The sequence below is a fragment of the Chinchilla lanigera genome, unplaced genomic scaffold, assembly GCF_000276665.1.
Source record: "Chinchilla lanigera isolate Chin_1 unplaced genomic scaffold, ChiLan1.0 scaffold00054, whole genome shotgun sequence".
NCBI classification, from domain to species: domain Eukaryota; kingdom Metazoa; phylum Chordata; class Mammalia; order Rodentia; family Chinchillidae; genus Chinchilla; species Chinchilla lanigera.
This window is the reverse complement of record NW_004955455.1, coordinates 8,045,375-8,052,811: the sequence shown is the minus strand read 5'-3', so window position 1 is coordinate 8,052,811 and position 7,437 is coordinate 8,045,375.

Below are 7,437 nucleotides of genomic sequence, written 5' to 3'. Positions count from 1 at the left end.
TCTCTTCTGGTTCCAAATGAATTTAGGATTGTTCTCTCTAATTCTGTGAGTTATGCTGTTGATATTTGAATCAGGATTGTATTAAATCTGTATAACACTTTTGGAAGTATGGTCATTTTCACTATATTGGTTCTTCCTACCAAAGAACAAGGGATATTTTTCCATTTTCTGATTTTCTCTTCCATCTCCTTTTTCAGAATACTATGGTTTTCTTTTCTTTCTTTCTTTTTTTTTCCTGGTACCAGGAATTGAACTCATGACCTTGCACTTGCCAGGCAGGCGCTGTGCTGCTGAGCTACATCCCCAGCCCCTATGTTTTTCAATATAAAGTTCTTTTATTTCCTTCATAAGATTAATTCCTAGGTATTTCATTTTTTTGGATGTTAATGTGAAAGATGTTGTTCCCCTAATGACTGTTGCCATGAATTTGTTATTTGTATACAGGAATGGTATTGATTTTTTGAGTGTTGACTTTGTATCCAGCTATGTTACTGAATTTGGTTATTAAATCTAGAAGACTTTTGGTGGAGTTTTTGGGATCTCCTATATAGAGTATCATGCCATTAGCAAATAATGATAACTTCATGTCTCCCTTTCCTATTCTAATTCCTTTTATTTCTTTCTCTTCTCTAAGTGCTCTGGCTAACGTTTCCAGAAGTGTATTGAATAAGAGTGGTGATAGTGGAAATGCTTGTCTTGTTCCTGATGTTTTCTTTTTCTTTCTTTTTTTTTTTTTTGGTTCCTATTTTTTAGAGTGAAAACTTTCAGGATTCTCTTGTCTATGTTCATTGGGGAGACTGCTCTGCAGTTCTGTTTTTTGGTTGGATCCTTCTCTGGTTTTGGTATCAGGGTGATGCTTGCTTTCAGAAATGAATTTGGGAGTATTGCTTCTCTTTTGATTTCATTAAAGAATGTGAGAAGTAGCAGCATTGGGTCTTCTCTAAATTTCTTGTAGAATTTAACAGTGAATCCCTCAGAGTGTGGACTTTTCTGTGTTGTTAAGTTTGTAATTACATCTTCAATTTCATTGGCTGATATTGGTGATAAAAATCTAGAATTTTTATATCTTTTTGATTCAGCTTTGGTAATTCTTACGTATCTAGGAATCTGTCCATTTCTTCTATGTTTTCTATCTTATTAGAATGCAGGTTTTTGAAATAGATATTGATGATCTTCTGGATTTCTGCAGGATCCGTTGTGATATCACCCTTTTCATTCCTAATTGCATGGATTTGCATCTTTCCTTTCTTTGATAAGGTTGGCTAAGGGTTTGTCATTTTTATTTAATCCTTCAAAGAACCAACTCTCGAATTCATTGATTCTTTGTGTTGTTTTCTTAGTCTCCATTGCGTTAATTTCTGCTTTCATCTTTAAAATTTCCTCCCTTGTCTGAGCTTTGGGCTTGACCTGCTCTTCTTTTTCTAGTTCAAGGTTCCATATTAGGTTATTTGAGCTTGCTGTGTTTTTCTTTTTTTTTTTTATTTTTTATTTTAAAGAGTAAAAGAAGGATAACATAATAATAGGAGGGGCTTACCAAATTACAGATAAAGTGGTAGGAAATTATCAATGTTTATTGTTTTACATATTGTTATCTATAAGATAGTTTCTCAGGAAAACAAATAGACAAATGATAGTGAGTTACACACAAAAGAGGTATGAGATTATCAATAGTTGTTGTACTATACTTAGGTATCTTCAAAGTGACTTCTAAAGAATATAAATAGAACTATACATGAGTGACCTACTGAATAATCATTCAATAATTCTCAATGGTTGTTGTAGGAAACACATAATAGTAAACATGGATCCATTTATGAAATAGGATAGGAACAATACAAACATTACAGAGTTATGGATAGATTAGTAGGAAAATATCATTGACTGCTGTAATACATGGTGGTATCTTCAAAGTGGTTTCTCAGGAAGACAGAAATACACAAGAAGGACCTAACAAGTAGTTACAGCCTAAGGGTTGTAGTGAGTCGTCTGGGGCGAAAGCCATTTTTTGTAGCATTTTCTCTCCAGCCTCCCATTGCATTGGGACCCCACAACCAGTTAGTGTCCTCTCCCCAACTGTCAGCACAGGCAGCAGGAATCCTGCTGCAGACTTCTCCAGAGCTCCACCACAGCCTGTACTGTCAGGGGAAGAATGGCTTCCAGGGAGTCTCTGCAGGTATTGTGCAAGGTCCTCCTGGTTTACAGCTTCCGAGCAGCTCTCGTGACCCCAGTCCACTGGACCTCTGACTCCATGGGCTTAGTCTGCATTCTCATGTTCTCTGAGTCCTTGTTCAGCAGCTGCTCCTCCGCTGGCTCTGGACCTTTCTGGTTCTCAATGGCAGGAGCAAGAGTGGCCCGTTGTATGCCATGTATTCCCAGGGGTTGTTCAAAGTTTGAATGATTCACACACATCCGTGGGTGGGCAACTGCAGTCGATGCATGGTGGGCCAATTGTGTCACTGTTTCTCTGTGTCATGATAGATCTCAATTGAGCGGCAGTGGCTGGCCTAAGGGCCGGCGCGCAACAGCACTCGACGCCGCATGGCTCCCCATGTGCTGGGGGCCCTCCCTCCGGGAGCCTACGAGGCAGGAAGCTAGCCAGCCGGAAGACCGGCGCTCCCTGCCCGTGGCTCCCTGTGCGCCGGAAGCCCTCCTTCCGGGGGCCTATGAGGCCGGGAGTGAGCCACCGGTCCGAAGACTGGCGCTCCCCGCCCGAGGCTCCCCGTGCGCTGGGGGCCCTCCCTCCAGGAGCCTATGAGGCAGGAAGCTAGCCAGCCACTTGCTGTTTTTCTGATAAGGGAATTCATTGCTATAAATTTCCCTTGTAGGACTGCTTTGTGTCCCATAAGTTTTGCTGGGCATTTTTGTTTGATTGTAGAAACTGTGTTCTTTAATTTCATCTGTGACCCCATTGGTTGTTCAGGAAGGTGCTGTTTAATTTCCATGTGTTTGTGAAGTTCTTATAGTTTCTGTTGCCATTGATTTCTAATTTCACTGCATTATGGCCTGATAATATGCACAGGACAATTTTAATTCCTCTTCATTTACCTATGCATATTGTATGAGCTAATATGTGGTCTATTTTTGGAGAACATCCCATGTCCAGCTGAGAAAAATCTGTATTCTGATATTGTGGGGTAGAACACTCTGTAGACATACTAAGTTGCTCAAAAGTTTGGTTCAGTTTTGATTCTTTTGTTGATTGTTTTTTATCTAGTTGATCTGTATATATTACAATTTTACTAGTGCTTATTTGATTTTTTACATCTGGTAATATTTGTGTTATATCATTGTGTACCCTGCTATCTAGTGCATATGTTATTTATGATTCCTATCTCTTCCTGTTGGATTGTTCCCTGTACAAAGATCTAGTGACTTTGTCTCTGTTAATCAGTCTTGGCTTGAGAAATCCAGCTTATCTGCAAATAAAGGAGCTACCCCTGCTTTTTCCCAGGTTCCTGTGCCAAGGAGCCGTTTTCCATTCTTTGACTTTCAGCCTATGAATTTCTTTTTCAATTAAATATGTTTCTTGTATGCAGCATACTGTTTGATCTTGCTTCTTGATCCATTCTACCAGGCTGTTTCTTTGGGTTGGTGAATTGTGGCCATTTATATTGATGGTTGTAACATGTATTGACTTATCCCTGTCATGTTACTTTCCTGTTGTTGGCTCCCCTTTTTAATTGCTTGCCTTGGTATATTAATTCTGTTGGGGTTCATGGAATTGTAGTCCTTGTTATCCCTTTCTAGAATGTCCTTCAGCATATTTTGGAGTGCAGATCTGGTGGTTGTGAATTTCTTCGTGTTCTTTGTGATGGAAGTGTTTTATTTCTCCATCAATTATGAACGATAGTTCTGTAAGGTACATTAATCTAGGTGGAAGGTTGTTTTAGGGCTTGTGATACCTCACTCCAAATTCTCCTTGACTCGAATGTTTGTGTTGAGTCTGCTATGATTCTGATGCGCTTTTGTTTATAAGTGATTTGTTTCTTTTCTCTAACAGCTTTTAATATTCTGTTCTTGAATCTTGACTACTATATGCCTTGGTGTAGTTCTTTTTCATCATGGCTAATTGGAGTTCTAAATGGTTCAGCAGTGATAGCTTAACCAGTCATGATTTAATACTGTGAATTATTAAAAATCAGAATTATAATCAGAAGACAGCCAGTGAGTACATACATGATAGGCAAAAGGAAGAGAACTCAAAAGAGAATGCCTAAAACTGAAAAAGCAAGGACTAGCCATGGGAACATGTTAAAACTGAGACAAAGCAGCCAAGAGTTGAAAGGGACTCTCCTGAAGCAGGGAAAAATAAGGAAGAGCAGCAGGAAGGGCAGGAGAACCACTTGTTTTCATAACAAACTTTGCAGGACCATTTGTTCTCAATACATGGTAACTGATTTTTTTTTTTTTTTTTTTTCAGTCTTTTTGTGACAGGGTCTTGCTCTGCAGTTCAAGCTGGTCTCAAACTCACAGCGATCCTCCTGCCTCAGCCTCCCAAATGCTGGGATTACAAGCATGTGTCGCCACGCCCAGCATTTCCCCCTAAAATGCAGGATATGAAACTTTTAGTCAGCAGGATGTGGTGGCACCCCTGTAATCCCAGGACTCTGCAGGCTGAGGCAGGAGGATTGCTGAGTTTGAGACCAGCGTAGGCTACATAGTGAGTTTAAGACCAGCCTAAACTACGTAGCAAGAACTTATCTCCAACAAACCCCTCAAAAACAAACCTTTTACTCAGCCTGAACTACACTGAGACTCTCAAAAAAACAAAAATAAACTGTTTACAAATCTCTTTTAGGTTTTCTTTATAGCTTATATAAATGAGAAGCCCCTTCACTTTTTTGGGTCTAGGAGGGTTACAGCCAGATTCCACTGCGTGGAGATCAGGCAAAACCGGTTACTCCTGCATGACTACAGGCTCAAAAGTCAGCCTTTCAGATCCAAGATGCAATTAATTACTATTAAGTGCTCTATCTTACTGTTTAAGGCATTATCTACTATGAAAGTAAATTAAAGTGATTATACTAAATAACTTACAGAGCTGGGTACAGTAGCATTCACCTGTAGGCCCAGCTACTCAAGCGGAGAAGTAGGAGGATCAGTTGAGCCCAAGAGTTCAAGGCTAGCTTGAGAAACATGGTGAGAGCTCATCTCAAGAAAATAAATAAAATAAAATAACATACTTCAGTCCACGGTCAAAATTTGGCCTCAGATGTACTGAATAAGAATCACTTAGGAGTACAAAGGCACTGCTTAAGATGCAGATCCTGGGGCCTGCCTTGGTACCTGTTTTTAACATGATCCCTACGTAGTAGGTGGTGAAAACCAGTGCTCACTCAGGGTATTAATGGTCAAGTGGGCTTCATTCATTTATTGACAGAAGTCAATAAATCAATGTTTGCAAATGAAGATCACCAGCAGCAAAGAAACAAAGTAATCCAAGCAGATACTACTGGGTAGCACAGCTTCTGCCTGAAAGAATTCCACTTGTAAAGACTTCAAAGAAATTCACTGTATATGTAACTCAGTGCACAAGCTTCTTTTCTTGCCAGAAATACTAACTGCAACTTAACTCTCAGCCAAATAAATACAAATTATTCAATTCCATTCATAGTAAGTTCATGTAAAATGACCACCAGCCCCAGAGCACATCCATGGAACAGCACTGCTTACAGAGGGCGCCAATCCCATGTCCCCCAAATGTGTCAAAGGAGTCAGGGGCACTTGGAGCAAGAAAAACAGGGCTGCTCTAGGGAAACAGCTTCTGAAGCCTTATTTTAAAAATGGCTGTTTTGCAGGGCGTGGTGGCGCATGCCTGTCATCCCAGCACTCAAGAGGCTGAGGCAGAAGGATGGTTGCAAGTTCAAGACCTGCCTGGGCTACAAAGTGAGCTCAAGATTAGCCTGAACTGCATAGCGAGATCCTGTCTCAAAAAAGAGACAAAAAAATAAAAAAATAAAAATGCCTGTTTTGTGGACAAAGGGTAGGAAAAACAATTCATAAGAAAGAAATCCACAGGTGAATTATATGACAAGACACTCAACCTCTCTAGAAATGCAAATTAAAACAAGGTAGTATTTTTCATCCTTTGGTTGGACAGAGTTAGGGATGATAAAGTATGCTTGAGGATGGAAGGAAGTAGGAATTCTTCACACACTGTTCGCAATGTGAATTGGGTGAACTTTCTGGAAGTTAATGTAGAGACAGCAATCACAATCGTATACACATCTGTTGTTTGACCCATCAGATCCTCTGAAGGTATCCTATCCATGTATCCACAGATCTGGGTGTGGCGACACTCATCTATAACCCCAGCACTTGGGAAGCTGAGGCAGGTATTGGGTGTTGGTTATAACAAAAGGGAAAATACCTTGCAGGTGAGCAGGGGTGCCTGTTTTACCTGATCAACTCACTGATGCTTGATCCTTAAAAGTTCTTTATACAAGACAAAGCTTGTCAGAAAGCTACTTAATGTCTGCTTAACTAATTTGTTCTATTTTCTTCTTCTTCTCTCATTATTTGAACAATCTGTTCATTGAGCAACATTTGTTTTTTTTTAGACAGGGTCTGGCTAAGTAGTCCAAGCTGGACTTGAACTCACTATTTAGCGCAGGCTAGCCTCAAACTCATGGTGATCTTCCTTCTGGGATTACAGGCATGTACCACCACGCCCTGCAAAACAGCCATTTTAAAAATAAGGCTTCAGAAACTGTTTGCCTAGAGCAGCCCTGTTTTTCTTGCTACATTTTAAGGGTCAATAACTGATCTCATATCCTCTTGAAGGTTTTTTTTTTTTGGTTTTTCTCCGGTACCAGGAACCAAACTCATGACCTTGCGCTCGCCAGGCAGGCGCTTTTGCCGCTGAGCTAAATCCCCAGCCCCCTCTTGAAGGTTTATGCTGTAGGTTATCCTTTACTGAATCCCTGGCATGATTTCAGTATTTTCATGCCTCAGGCTGTTTTCCCAATTTCTGCATTGTCACAATTTTCACTTTATGCACGTTATCCTAGTTCTCTTTTCCACATTAATAATCAATGTGCCAATTAATGCAGAGGTGCTCATATGATCACAAAACTGCTTGTACGGCCAGGATGAGCCACAGGTGTGGATAACTAGTATCCTCTGAATTACTTTTCAGTACCTTGGCTGTTTTCCCTAAAGGCAAAATCACTGCAGTTACCGTACTACACAGGGCAGAGCACTGGACTGTCTCACGGTCAGCATGAATGAGCTGTGCTGTTGCAGCTGAGCTCGTGACCTTTCCACAAAGTTTTATCTGAACAGAGTGTTCACGATGCGGCAGTGTCTGAAGGTGAATGAGACCCAGCGTGGACCTCCAGAGCTTCTCTGAGGTGCGTTTTTCTTAGAATAGCAGCTCAAACTTTACATGAATATCTGTGCTACCTCCAAGTCCTGGCATCCTCCCAAGGTGTCAAA